Below are 13,156 nucleotides of genomic sequence, written 5' to 3' on the forward strand. Positions count from 1 at the left end.
ACTAATATACCATTTATACAAATATACCATATGTGCTAATATACCATATGTGCTAATATACCATATGTGCTAATATACCATATGTGCTCATATACCATATGTGCTAATATACCGTATATACTCCGGAGAAGTCACAGGTTTTGTCCTGAGGCCTGTGATGTGAAGCGCTCGCTCCCTCTGGGCCTAAGAAACACCAAGTCCACTTCGAGCTACCTTCACCGATTTGAACAGTACCCACATTATTTTCTACCCAGCCTGAGACTACATATGGGTCAGTCAAAATGTAGGGATCCACTTTCTACAAAAGTTTCACTCCCACTGGGCAAGAATCATCTTTTGCATGACCATAGGGGAGAGGCTGGGACTCTGAGGTCTTCTACACACCTGCCACTGCAGGTACAGTGATTCATCCTCATTCTTATCAGGTTACATTTCTGAGACCGCAGAATACGGTTTGTACTCAACATTCTTCCTCAACACACATCTTCCCTCTGGGCTCTTCTCCTTCTTCCTCACTGTCCATAACCACGTTTATCCATTCACCTTGCTCATGCAGAGCCTTCATCCACTGTATTGTTTGCAGATCAAACACTGATGGCCTTTCTCCAATACTCAACATCTGTTCCTGAGCACAATTTACTAGTCTGGGTATCTCTGGCCTCCATGCTTCCAATTTACCATCTCTGGCCTCTCCATGCTCCCAAATTACCATGCCTGGCCTCTCCATGCTTCCAATTTACCACCTCTGGCCTCTCCATGCTTCCAATTTACCATCTCTAGCCTCTCCATGCTCCCAAATTACCATGCCTGGCCTCCATGCTCCCAAATTACCATGCCTGGTTATCTCTGGCCTCTCCATGCCACCCAAATTACCATGCCTGGTTATCTCTGGCCTCTCCATGCCACCCAAATTACCATGCCTGGTTATCTCTGGCCTCTCCATGCCACCCAAATTACCATGCCTGGTTATCTCTGGCCTCTCCATGCCACCCAAATTACCATGCCTGGCTATCTCTGACCTCTCCATGCCACCCAAATTACCATGCCTGGTTATCTCTGGCCTCTCCATGCCACCCAAATTACCATGCCTGGCTATCTCTGGCCTCTCCATGCTCACAAGATGTGAGCTACTCTGCATCAAAGAGCAGCGTCCGTCCCATACCATATATACCAATATACCATACATACCAATATACCATATATACTAATATACCATATATACTAATATACCATATATACTAATATACCATATATACCAATATACCATATATACTAATATACCATATGTACTAATATACCATATATACTAATATGCCATATATACTAATATACCATATATACCATATATACTAATATACCATATATACCAATATACCATATATACTAATATACCATATGTGCTAATATACCATTTATACAAATATACCATATATATAAATATACCATATATTCTAATATACCATGTATACTACACAAAGGTGCTATCTAGAACCTTAAAAGGTTATTTGTCTGTCCTCGTAGGATAACAAAAGGGTTCTACATGGAACCCAAAAGTGTTCTACCTGGAATATCCTGTGGCGACAGCTGAAGGACCCTTTTCAGAACCATTTTCTCTAAGAGTGTACCTGTGGACAAACGTGTGTTTGGTGGAAATGTGTCTCTGCACCTTGTAGGGCAGGGAGAGTGGCAGAGGGGTGTGGATGTCATGGGGGTCGTAACCCTGCTGGGTCCCAATGAACTGACGATACACACCAACGGAGTGCACCTCCAAATAGACTGATCCCTCGCCTGAGAAAGAGAGAAAGGGATTTATGACACATTTTTATACCAGCATGGATGGAAAACCGCAACGTAAGAAGCATTGTTGCACGCAGAAACTGTCATATACTGAACTCAAGCTTCTTTTCAATGGAGTTTTCACAGAAAACAATGCTAACTGTGCTGTGATATTTACCTGTGAGGTAGAGGATGCTGCTGTAGCTGGAATGGACCTGAGCGATGGGCAGGTGAGGCAGAGAAATGCTGATCTTCTTCAGAGCCAGCTGCACGGTGTAGGAACGAGGCGTGTTCAACAGGGTCTCATTCACAGACAGAGAATAGACCTTCCCAGAATCTGAGGGTGGAAATGGAGAGATACAATTCAGAGAAACAAGTTGTTAATTTACTGGCTTTCATCTATATGTCAGGGATCTTGTAAACTATTTACAGTGTCTACAGAAAGTATTCAGACCCCTTGACTTTTCCTACATTTTGTTACGTTACAGCCTTGTTCTAAAATGGATTACATAAAGGGGACTGGGAGACTAGTCAGGTTTAAATAGGGGGGACTGGGAGACTGGTCAGGGTTGAATAGGAGGGGGACTGGGAGACTAGTCAGGGTTGAATAGGAGGGGGACTGGGAGACTAGTCAGGTTTGAATAGGAGGGGGACTGGGAGACTAGTCAGGTTTGAATAGGAGGGGGACTGGGAGACTAGTCAGGGTTGAATAGGAGGGGGACTGGGGAGACTAGTCAGGTTTAAATAGGAGGGGGACTGGGAGACTAGTCAGGTTTGAATAGGAGGGGGACTGGGAGACTAGTCAGGTTTGAATAGGAGGGGGACTGGGAGACTAGTCAGGTTTGAATAGGAGGGGACTGGGAGACTAGTCAGGTTTAAATAGGAGGGGGACTGGGAGACTAGTCAGGTTTGAATAGGGGGACTGGGAGACTAGTCAGGTCTGAAGAGGGGGACTGGGAGACTAGTCAGGTTTGAATAGGAGGGGGACTGGGAGACTAGTCAGGTTTGAATAGGAGGGGGACTGGGAGACTAGTCAGGTTTAAATAGGAGGGGGACTGGGAGACTAGTCAGGTTTGAATAGGGGGACTGGGAGACTAGTCAGGTTTAAATAGGAGGGGGACTGGGAGACTAGTCAGGGTTGAATAGGAGGGGGACTGGGAGACTAGTCAGGTTTGAATAGGAGGGGGACTGGGAGACTAGTCAGGTTTGAATAGGGGGGACTGGGAGACTAGTCAGGTTTAAATAGGAGGGGGACTGGGAGACTAGTCAGGTTTGAATAGGGGGACTGGGAGACTAGTCAGGTTTAAATAGGAGGGGGACTGGGAGACTAGTCAGAGGAGACTAGTCAGGTTTGAAGAGGGGGGACTGGGAGACTAGTCAGGTTTGAATAGGGGGAACTGGGAGACTAGTCAGGTTTGAATAGGACGGACTGGGAGACTAGTCAGGTTTGAATAGGAGGGGACTGGGAGACTAGTCAGGTTTGAAGAGGGGGGACTGAGAGACTAGTCAGGTTTGAATAGGAGGGACTGGGAGACTAGTCAGGTTTGAATAGGAGGGACTGGGAGACTAGTCAGGGTTGAAGAGGGGGGACTGGGAGACTAGTCAGGGTTGAAGAGGGGGACTGGGAGACTAGTCAGGGTTGAATAGGAGGGACTGGGAGACTAGTCAGGTTTGAAGAGGGGGACTGGGAGACTAGTCAGGTTTGAATAGGAGGGGACTGGGAGACTAGTCAGGTTTGAATAGGAGGGGGACTGGGAGACTAGTCAGGTTTGAATAGGAGGGGACTGGGAGACTAGTCAGGTTTGAATAGGAGGGGGACTGGGAGACTAGTCAGGTTTGAATAGGAGGGGGACTGGGAGACTAGTCAGGTTTGAATAGGAGGGGACTGGGAGACTAGTCAGGTTTGAAGAGGGGGACTGGGAGACTAGTCAGGTTTGAAGAGCGGAGACTGGGAGACTAGTCAGGTTTGAAGAGGGGGACTGGGAGACTAGTCAGGTTTGAATAGGAGGGGGACTGGGAGACTAGTCAGGGTTGAAGAGGGGGACTGGGAGACTAGTCAGGGTTGAAGAGGGGGACTGGGAGACTAGTCAGGTTTGAATAGGAGGGGGACTGGGAGACTAGTCAGGTTTGAAGAGGGGGACTGGGAGACTAGTCAGGTTTGAATAGGAGGGACTGGGAGACTAGTCAGGGTTGAAGAGGGGGACTGGGAGACTAGTCAGGTTTGAATAGGAGGGACTGGGAGACTAGTCAGGTTTGAAGAGGGGGACTGGGAGACTAGTCAGGTTTGAATAGGAGGGGACTGGGAGACTAGTCAGGTTTGAATAGGAGGGACTGGGAGACTAGTCAGGTTTGAATAGGGGGACTGGGAGACTAGTCAGGTTTGAAGAGGGGGACTGGGAGACTAGTCAGGTTTGAAGAGGGGGGACTGGGAGACTAGTCAGGTTTGAAGAGGGGGACTGGGAGACTAGTCAGGTTTGAATAGGGGGACTGGGAGACTAGTCAGGTTTGAATAGGAGGGGGACTGGGAGACTAGTCAGGTTTGAATAGGAGGGGGACTGGGAGACTAGTCAGGTTTGAAGAGGAGGGACTGGGAGACTAGTCAGGTTTGAAGAGGGGGACTGGGAGACTAGTCAGGTTTGAAGAGGGGGACTGGGAGACTAGTCAGGTTTGAATAGGAGGGGGACTGGGAGACTAGTCAGGTTTGAATAGGAGGGACTGGGAGACTAGTCAGGTTTGAATAGGGGGACTGGGAGACTAGTCAGGTTTGAAGAGGGGGACTGGGAGACTAGTCAGGTTTAAATAGGGGGGACTGGGAGACTAGTCAGGTTTGAAGAGGGGGGACTGGGAGACTAGTCAGGTTTGAAGAGGGGGGACTGGGAGACTAGTCAGGTTTGAATAGGGGGGGGACTGGGAGACTAGTCAGGTTTGAATAGGAGGGGGACTGGGAGACTAGTCAGGTTTGAATAGGAGGGGGACTGGGAGACTAGTCAGGTTTGAAGAGGAGGGGGACTGGGAGACTAGTCAGGTTTGAATAGGAGGGACTGGGAGACTAGTCAGGTTTGAAGAGGGGAGACTGGGAGACTAGTTAGGTTTGAAGTGGAGGGACTGGGAGACTAGTCAGGTTTAAATAGGAAGGACTGGGAGACTAGTCAGGTTTGAAGAGCGGAGACTGGGAGACTAGTTAGGTTTGAAGAGGAGGGACTGGGAGACTAGTCAGGTTTGAATAGGAGGGACTGGGAGACTAGTCAGGTTTGAATAGGAGGGACTGGGAGACTAGTCAGGTTTGAAGAGGGGGGACTGGGAGACTAGTCAGGTTTAAATAGGAAGGACTGGGAGACTAGTCAGGTTTGAAGAGGGGGACTGGGAGACTAGTCAGGTTTAAATAGGAAGGACTGGGAGACTAGTCAGGTTTGAAGAGGGGGGACTGGGAGACTAGTCAGGTTTAAATAGGAAGGACTGGGAGACTAGTCAGGTTTGAAGAGGGGGGACTGGGAGACTAGTCAGGTTTAAATAGGAGGGACTGGGAGACTAGTCAGGTTTGAAGAGGGGGGACTGGGAGACTAGTCAGGTTTGAAGAGGGAGGACTGAGAGACTAGTCAGGGTTGAAGAGGGAGGACTGGGAGACTAGTCAGGTTTGAAGAGGGGGGACTGGGAGACTAGTCAGGTTTGAATAGGAGGGACTGGGAGACTAGTCAGGGTTGAGGAGGGAGGACTGGAAGACTAGTCAGGTTTGAAGAGGGGGGACTGGGAGACTAGTCAGGTTTGAATAGGAGGGACTGGGAGACTAGTCAGGTTTGAATAGGAGGGACTGGGAGACTAGTCAGGTTTGAAGAGGGGGGACTGGGAGACTAGTCAGGGTTGAATAGGAGGGGGACTGGGAGACTAGTCAGGTTTAAATAGGAGGGGGACTGGGAGACTAGTCAGGTTTGAATAGGAGGGGGACTGGGAGACTAGTCAGGTTTGAATAGGAGGGGGACTGGGAGACTAGTCAGGTTTGAATAGGAGGGGGACTGGGAGACTAGTCAGGTTTAAATAGGAGGGGGACTGGGAGACTAGTCAGGTTTGAATAGGGGGGACTGGGAGACTAGTCAGGTCTGAAGAGGGGGACTGGGAGACTAGTCAGGTTTGAATAGGAGGGGGACTGGGAGACTAGTCAGGTTTGAATAGGAGGGGACTGGGAGACTAGTCAGGTTTAAATAGGAGGGGACTGGGAGACTAGTCAGGTTTGAATAGGGGGACTGGGAGACTAGTCAGGTTTAAATAGGAGGGGGACTGGGAGACTAGTCGGGGTTGAATAGGAGGGGACTGGGAGACTAGTCAGGTTTGAATAGGAGGGGGACTGGGAGACTAGTCAGGTTTGAATAGGGGGACTGGGAGACTAGTCAGGTTTAAATAGGAGGGGACTGGGAGACTAGTCAGGTTTGAATAGGGGGACTGGGAGACTAGTCAGGTTTAAATAGGAGGGGACTGGGAGACTAGTCAGAGGAGACTAGTCAGGTTTGAAGAGGGGGACTGGGAGACTAGTCAGGTTTGAATAGGGGGACTGGGAGACTAGTCAGGTTTGAATAGGACGGACTGGGAGACTAGTCAGGTTTGAATAGGAGGGGACTGGGAGACTAGTCAGGTTTGAAGAGGGGGACTGAGAGACTAGTCAGGTTTGAATAGGAGGGACTGGGAGACTAGTCAGGTTTGAATAGGAGGGACTGGGAGACTAGTCAGGGTTGAAGAGGGGGACTGGGAGACTAGTCAGGGTTGAAGAGGGGGAATGGGAGACTAGTCAGGGTTGAAGAGGGGGACTGGGAGACTAGTCAGGGTTGAATAGGAGGGACTGGGAGACTAGTCAGGTTTGAAGAGGGGGACTGGGAGACTAGTCAGGTTTGAATAGGAGGGGACTGAGAGACTAGTCAGGTTTGAATAGGAGGGGGACTGGGAGACTAGTCAGGTTTGAATAGGAGGGGACTGGGAGACTAGTCAGGTTTGAATAGGAGGGGACTGGGAGACTAGTCAGGTTTGAATAGGAGGGGGACTGGGAGACTAGTCAGGTTTGAATAGGAGGGGGACTGGGAGACTAGTCAGGTTTGAAGAGCGGAGACTGGGAGACTAGTCAGGTTTGAAGAGGGGGACTGGGAGACTAGTCAGGTTTGAATAGGAGGGGGACTGGGAGACTAGTCAGGGTTGAAGAGGGGGGACTGGGAGACTAGTCAGGGTTGAAGAGGGGGGACTGGGAGACTAGTCAGGTTTGAATAGGAGGGGACTGGGAGACTAGTCAGGTTTGAAGAGGGGGGACTGGGAGACTAGTCAGGTTTGAATAGGAGGGACTGGGAGACTAGTCAGGGTTGAAGAGGGGGACTGGGAGACTAGTCAGGTTTGAATAGGAGGGACTGGGAGACTAGTCAGGTTTGAAGAGGGGGACTGGGAGACTAGTCAGGTTTGAATAGGAGGGGGACTGGGAGACTAGTCAGGTTTGAATAGGAGGGACTGGGAGACTAGTCAGGTTTGAATAGGGGGACTGGGAGACTAGTCAGGTTTGAAGAGGGGGACTGGGAGACTAGTCAGGTTTAAATAGGGGGGACTGGGAGACTAGTCAGGTTTGAAGAGGGGGACTGGGAGACTAGTCAGGTTTGAAGAGGGGGACTGGGAGACTAGTCAGGTTTGAATAGGGGGGACTGGGAGACTAGTCAGGTTTGAATAGGAGGGGGACTGGGAGACTAGTCAGGTTTGAATAGGAGGGGGACTGGGAGACTAGTCAGGTTTGAAGAGGAGGGACTGGGAGACTAGTCAGGTTTGAAGAGGGGGACTGGGAGACTAGTCAGGTTTGAAGAGGGGGACTGGGAGACTAGTCAGGTTTGAATAGGAGGGGACTGGGAGACTAGTCAGGTTTGAATAGGAGGGACTGGGAGACTAGTCAGGTTTGAATAGGGGGACTGGGAGACTAGTCAGGTTTGAAGAGGGGGACTGGGAGACTAGTCAGGTTTAAATAGGGGGACTGGGAGACTAGTCAGGTTTGAAAGGGGGGACTGGGAGACTAGTCAGGTTTGAAGAGGGGGACTGGGAGACTAGTCAGGTTTGAATAGGGGGACTGGGAGACTAGTCAGGTTTGAATAGGAGGGGGACTGGGAGACTAGTCAGGTTTGAATAGGAGGGGACTGGGAGACTAGTCAGGTTTGAAGAGGAGGGGGACTGGGAGACTAGTCAGGTTTGAATAGGAGGGACTGGGAGACTAGTCAGGTTTGAAGAGGGGAGACTGGGAGACTAGTTAGGTTTGAAGTGGAGGGACTGGGAGACTAGTCAGGTTTAAATAGGAAGGACTGGGAGACTAGTCAGGTTTGAAGAGCGGAGACTGGGAGACTAGTTAGGTTTGAAGAGGAGGGACTGGGAGACTAGTCAGGTTTGAATAGGAGGGACTGGGAGACTAGTCAGGTTTGAATAGGAGGGACTGGGAGACTAGTCAGGTTTGAAGAGGGGGGACTGGGAGACTAGTCAGGTTTAAATAGGAAGGACTGGGAGACTAGTCAGGTTTGAAGAGGGGGGACTGGGAGACTAGTCAGGTTTAAATAGGAAGGACTGGGAGACTAGTCAGGTTTGAAGAGGGGGACTGGGAGACTAGTCAGGTTTGAAGAGGGGGACTGGGAGACTAGTCAGGTTTGAAGAGGGGGACTGGGAGACTAGTCAGGTTTGAATAGGAGGGGGACTGGGAGACTAGTCAGGTTTGAATAGGAGGGACTGGGAGACTAGTCAGGTTTGAATAGGGGGACTGGGAGACTAGTCAGGTTTGAAGAGGGGGACTGGGAGACTAGTCAGGTTTAAATAGGGGGACTGGGAGACTAGTCAGGTTTGAAGAGGGGGACTGGGAGACTAGTCAGGTTTGAAGAGGGGGACTGGGAGACTAGTCAGGTTTGAATAGGGGGGGACTGGGAGACTAGTCAGGTTTGAATAGGAGGGGACTGGGAGACTAGTCAGGTTTGAATAGGAGGGGGACTGGGAGACTAGTCAGGTTTGAAGAGGAGGGGGACTGGGAGACTAGTCAGGTTTGAATAGGAGGGACTGGGAGACTAGTCAGGTTTGAAGAGGGAGACTGGGAGACTAGTTAGGTTTGAAGTGGAGGGACTGGGAGACTAGTCAGGTTTAAATAGGAAGGACTGGGAGACTAGTCAGGTTTGAAGAGCGGAGACTGGGAGACTAGTTAGGTTTGAAGAGGAGGGACTGGGAGACTAGTCAGGTTTGAATAGGAGGGACTGGGAGACTAGTCAGGTTTGAATAGGAGGGACTGGGAGACTAGTCAGGTTTGAAGAGGGGGGACTGGGAGACTAGTCAGGTTTAAATAGGAAGGACTGGGAGACTAGTCAGGTTTGAAGAGGGGGGGGACTGGGAGACTAGTCAGGTTTAAATAGGAAGGACTGGGAGACTAGTCAGGTTTGAAGAGGGGGACTGGGAGACTAGTCAGGTTTAAATAGGAGGGACTGGGAGACTAGTCAGGTTTGAAGAGGGGGGACTGGGAGACTAGTCAGGTTTAAATAGGAGGGACTGGGAGACTAGTCAGGTTTGAAGAGGGGGACTGGGAGACTAGTCAGGTTTGAAGAGGGAGGACTGAGAGACTAGTCAGGGTTGAAGAGGGAGGACTGGGAGACTAGTCAGGTTTGAAGAGGGGGACTGGGAGACTAGTCAGGTTTGAATAGGAGGGACTGGGAGACTAGTCAGGTTGAGGAGGGAGGACTGGAAGACTAGTCAGGTTTGAAGAGGGGGGACTGGGAGACTAGTCAGGTTTGAATAGGAGGACTGGGAGACTAGTCAGGTTTGAATAGGAGGGACTGGGAGACTAGTCAGGTTTGAAGAGGGGGACTGGGAGACTAGTCAGGGTTGAATAGGAGGGGGACTGGGAGACTAGTCAGGTTTAAATAGGAGGGGGACTGGGAGACTAGTCAGGATTGAATAGGAGGGGGACTGGGAGACTAGTCAGGTTTGAATAGGAGGGGACTGGGAGACTAGTCAGGTTTGAATAGGAGGGGACTGGGAGACTAGTCAGGTTTAAATAGGAGGGGGACTGGGAGACTAGTCAGGTTTGAATAGGGGGACTGGGAGACTAGTCAGGTCTGAAGAGGGGGACTGGGAGACTAGTCAGGTTTGAATAGGAGGGGGACTGGGAGACTAGTCAGGTTTGAATAGGAGGGGGACTGGGAGACTAGTCAGGTTTAAATAGGAGGGGGACTGGGAGACTAGTCAGGTTTGAATAGGGGGACTGGGAGACTAGTCAGGTTTAAATAGGAGGGGGACTGGGAGACTAGTCGGGGTTGAATAGGAGGGGACTGGGAGACTAGTCAGGTTTGAATAGGAGGGGGACTGGGAGACTAGTCAGGTTTGAATAGGGGGACTGGGAGACTAGTCAGGTTTAAATAGGAGGGGACTGGGAGACTAGTCAGGTTTGAATAGGGGGACTGGGAGACTAGTCAGGTTTAAATAGGAGGGGGACTGGGAGACTAGTCAGAGGAGACTAGTCAGGTTTGAAGAGGGGGACTGGGAGACTAGTCAGGTTTGAATAGGGGGGACTGGGAGACTAGTCAGGTTTGAATAGGACGGACTGGGAGACTAGTCAGGTTTGAATAGGAGGGACTGGGAGACTAGTCAGGTTTGAAGAGGGGGGACTGAGAGACTAGTCAGGTTTGAATAGGAGGGACTGGGAGACTAGTCAGGTTTGAATAGGAGGGACTGGGAGACTAGTCAGGGTTGAAGAGGGGGACTGGGAGACTAGTCAGGGTTGAAGAGGGGGAATGGGAGACTAGTCAGGGTTGAAGAGGGGGACTGGGAGACTAGTCAGGGTTGAATAGGAGGGACTGGGAGACTAGTCAGGTTTGAAGAGGGGGGACTGGGAGACTAGTCAGGTTTGAATAGGAGGGGACTGAGAGACTAGTCAGGTTTGAATAGGAGGGGGACTGGGAGACTAGTCAGGTTTGAATAGGAGGGGACTGGGAGACTAGTCAGGTTTGAATAGGAGGGGGACTGGGAGACTAGTCAGGTTTGAATAGGAGGGGGACTGGGAGACTAGTCAGGTTTGAATAGGAGGGGACTGGGAGACTAGTCAGGTTTGAAGAGCGGAGACTGGGAGACTAGTCAGGTTTGAAGAGGGGGACTGGGAGACTAGTCAGGTTTGAATAGGAGGGGACTGGGAGACTAGTCAGGGTTGAAGAGGGGGACTGGGAGACTAGTCAGGGTTGAAGAGGGGGACTGGGAGACTAGTCAGGTTTGAATAGGAGGGGGACTGGGAGACTAGTCAGGTTTGAAGAGGGGGACTGGGAGACTAGTCAGGTTTGAATAGGAGGGACTGGGAGACTAGTCAGGTTGAAGAGGGGGACTGGGAGACTAGTCAGGTTTGAATAGGAGGGACTGGGAGACTAGTCAGGTTTGAAGAGGGGGACTGGGAGACTAGTCAGGTTTGAATAGGAGGGGGACTGGGAGACTAGTCAGGTTTGAATAGGAGGGACTGGGAGACTAGTCAGGTTTGAATAGGGGGACTGGGAGACTAGTCAGGTTTGAAGAGGGGGGACTGGGAGACTAGTCAGGTTTAAATAGGGGGACTGGGAGACTAGTCAGGTTTGAAGAGGGGGACTGGGAGACTAGTCAGGTTTGAAGAGGGGGGACTGGGAGACTAGTCAGGTTTGAATAGGGGGGACTGGGAGACTCAGTCAGGTTTGAATAGGAGGGGACTGGGAGACTAGTCAGGTTTGAATAGGAGGGGACTGGGAGACTAGTCAGGTTTGAAGAGGGGGACTGGGAGACTAGTCAGGTTTGAAGAGGGGGACTGGGAGACTAGTCAGGTTTGAATAGGAGGGGGACTGGGAGACTAGTCAGGTTTGAATAGGAGGGACTGGGAGACTAGTCAGGTTTGAATAGGGGGACTGGGAGACTAGTCAGGTTTGAAGAGGGGGACTGGGAGACTAGTCAGGTTTGAATAGGGGGACTGGGAGACTAGTCAGGTTTGAAGAGGGGGACTGGGAGACTAGTCAGGTTTGAAGAGGGGGACTGGGAGACTAGTCAGGTTTGAATAGGGGGACTGGGAGACTAGTCAGGTTGAATAGGAGGGGACTGGGAGACTAGTCAGGTTTGAATAGGGGGGACTGGGAGACTAGTCAGGTTTGAAGAGGAGGGGGACTGGGAGACTAGTCAGGTTTGAATAGGAGGGACTGGGAGACTAGTCAGGTTTGAAGAGGGGAGACTGGGAGACTAGTTAGGTTTGAAGTGGAGGGACTGGGAGACTAGTCAGGTTTGAATAGGAAGGACTGGGAGACTAGTCAGGTTTGAAGAGCGGAGACTGGGAGACTAGTTAGGGTTTGAAGAGGGGACTGGGAGACTAGTCAGGTTTGAATAGGAGGACTGGGAGACTAGTCAGGTTTGAATAGGAGGGACTGGGAGACTAGTCAGGTTTGAAGAGGGGGACTGGGAGACTAGTCAGGTTTGAATAGGAAGGACTGGGGACTAGGAAGAGGGGGACTGGGAGACTAGTCAGGTTTAAATCTGGGGAGGTCAGGTTTGAAGAGGGGACTGGGAGACTACAGGTTTAAATAGGGGACTGGGAGACTAGTCAGGTTTGAAGAGGGGGACTGGGAGACTACTAGGAGGGGGAGACTAGTCAGGTTTGAATAGGGGGACTGGGAGACTAGTCAGGTTTGAAGAGGGAGGACTGAGAGACTAGTCAGGTTTGAAGAGGAGGAGGACTGGGAGACTAGTCAGGTTTGAAGAGGGGGGACTGGGAGACTAGTCAGGTTTGAATAGGAGGGACTGGGAGACTAGTCAGGTTTGAGGAGGAGGACTGGAAGACTAGTCAGGTTTTGAAGAGGGGGACTGGGAGACTAGTCAGGTTTGAATAGGAGGGACTGGGAGACTAGTCAGGTTTGAATAGGACTGGGGACTGGGAGACTAGTCAGGTTTAAATAGGAGGGACTGGGAGACTAGTCAGGTTTGAATAGGGGGGACTGGGAGACTAGTCAGGTTTGAAAGAGGAGAGACTGGGAGGGGGACTAGTCAGGTTTGAAGAGGAGGGGGACTGGGAGACTAGTCAGGTTTGAATAGGAGGGGGACTGGGAGACTAGTCAGGTTTGAATAGGAGGGACTGGGAGACTAGTCAGGTTTGAATAGGAGGGGGACTGGGAGACTAGTCAGGTTTGAAGAGGGGGACTGGGAGACTAGTCAGGTTTAAATAGGGGGACTGGGAGACTAGTCAGGTTTGAAGAGGGGGACTGGGAGACTAGTCAGGTTTGAAGAGGGGGACTGGGAGACTAGTCAGGTTTGAATAGGGGGGACTGGGAGACTAGTCAGGTTTGAATAGGAGGGGACTGGGAGACTAGTCAGGTTTGAATAGGAGGGGGACTGGGAGACTAGTCAGGTTTGA

Source organism: Oncorhynchus gorbuscha, linkage group LG25 (assembly GCF_021184085.1).
Source record: "Oncorhynchus gorbuscha isolate QuinsamMale2020 ecotype Even-year linkage group LG25, OgorEven_v1.0, whole genome shotgun sequence".
Taxonomy (NCBI): Eukaryota; Metazoa; Chordata; class Actinopteri; order Salmoniformes; family Salmonidae; genus Oncorhynchus; species Oncorhynchus gorbuscha.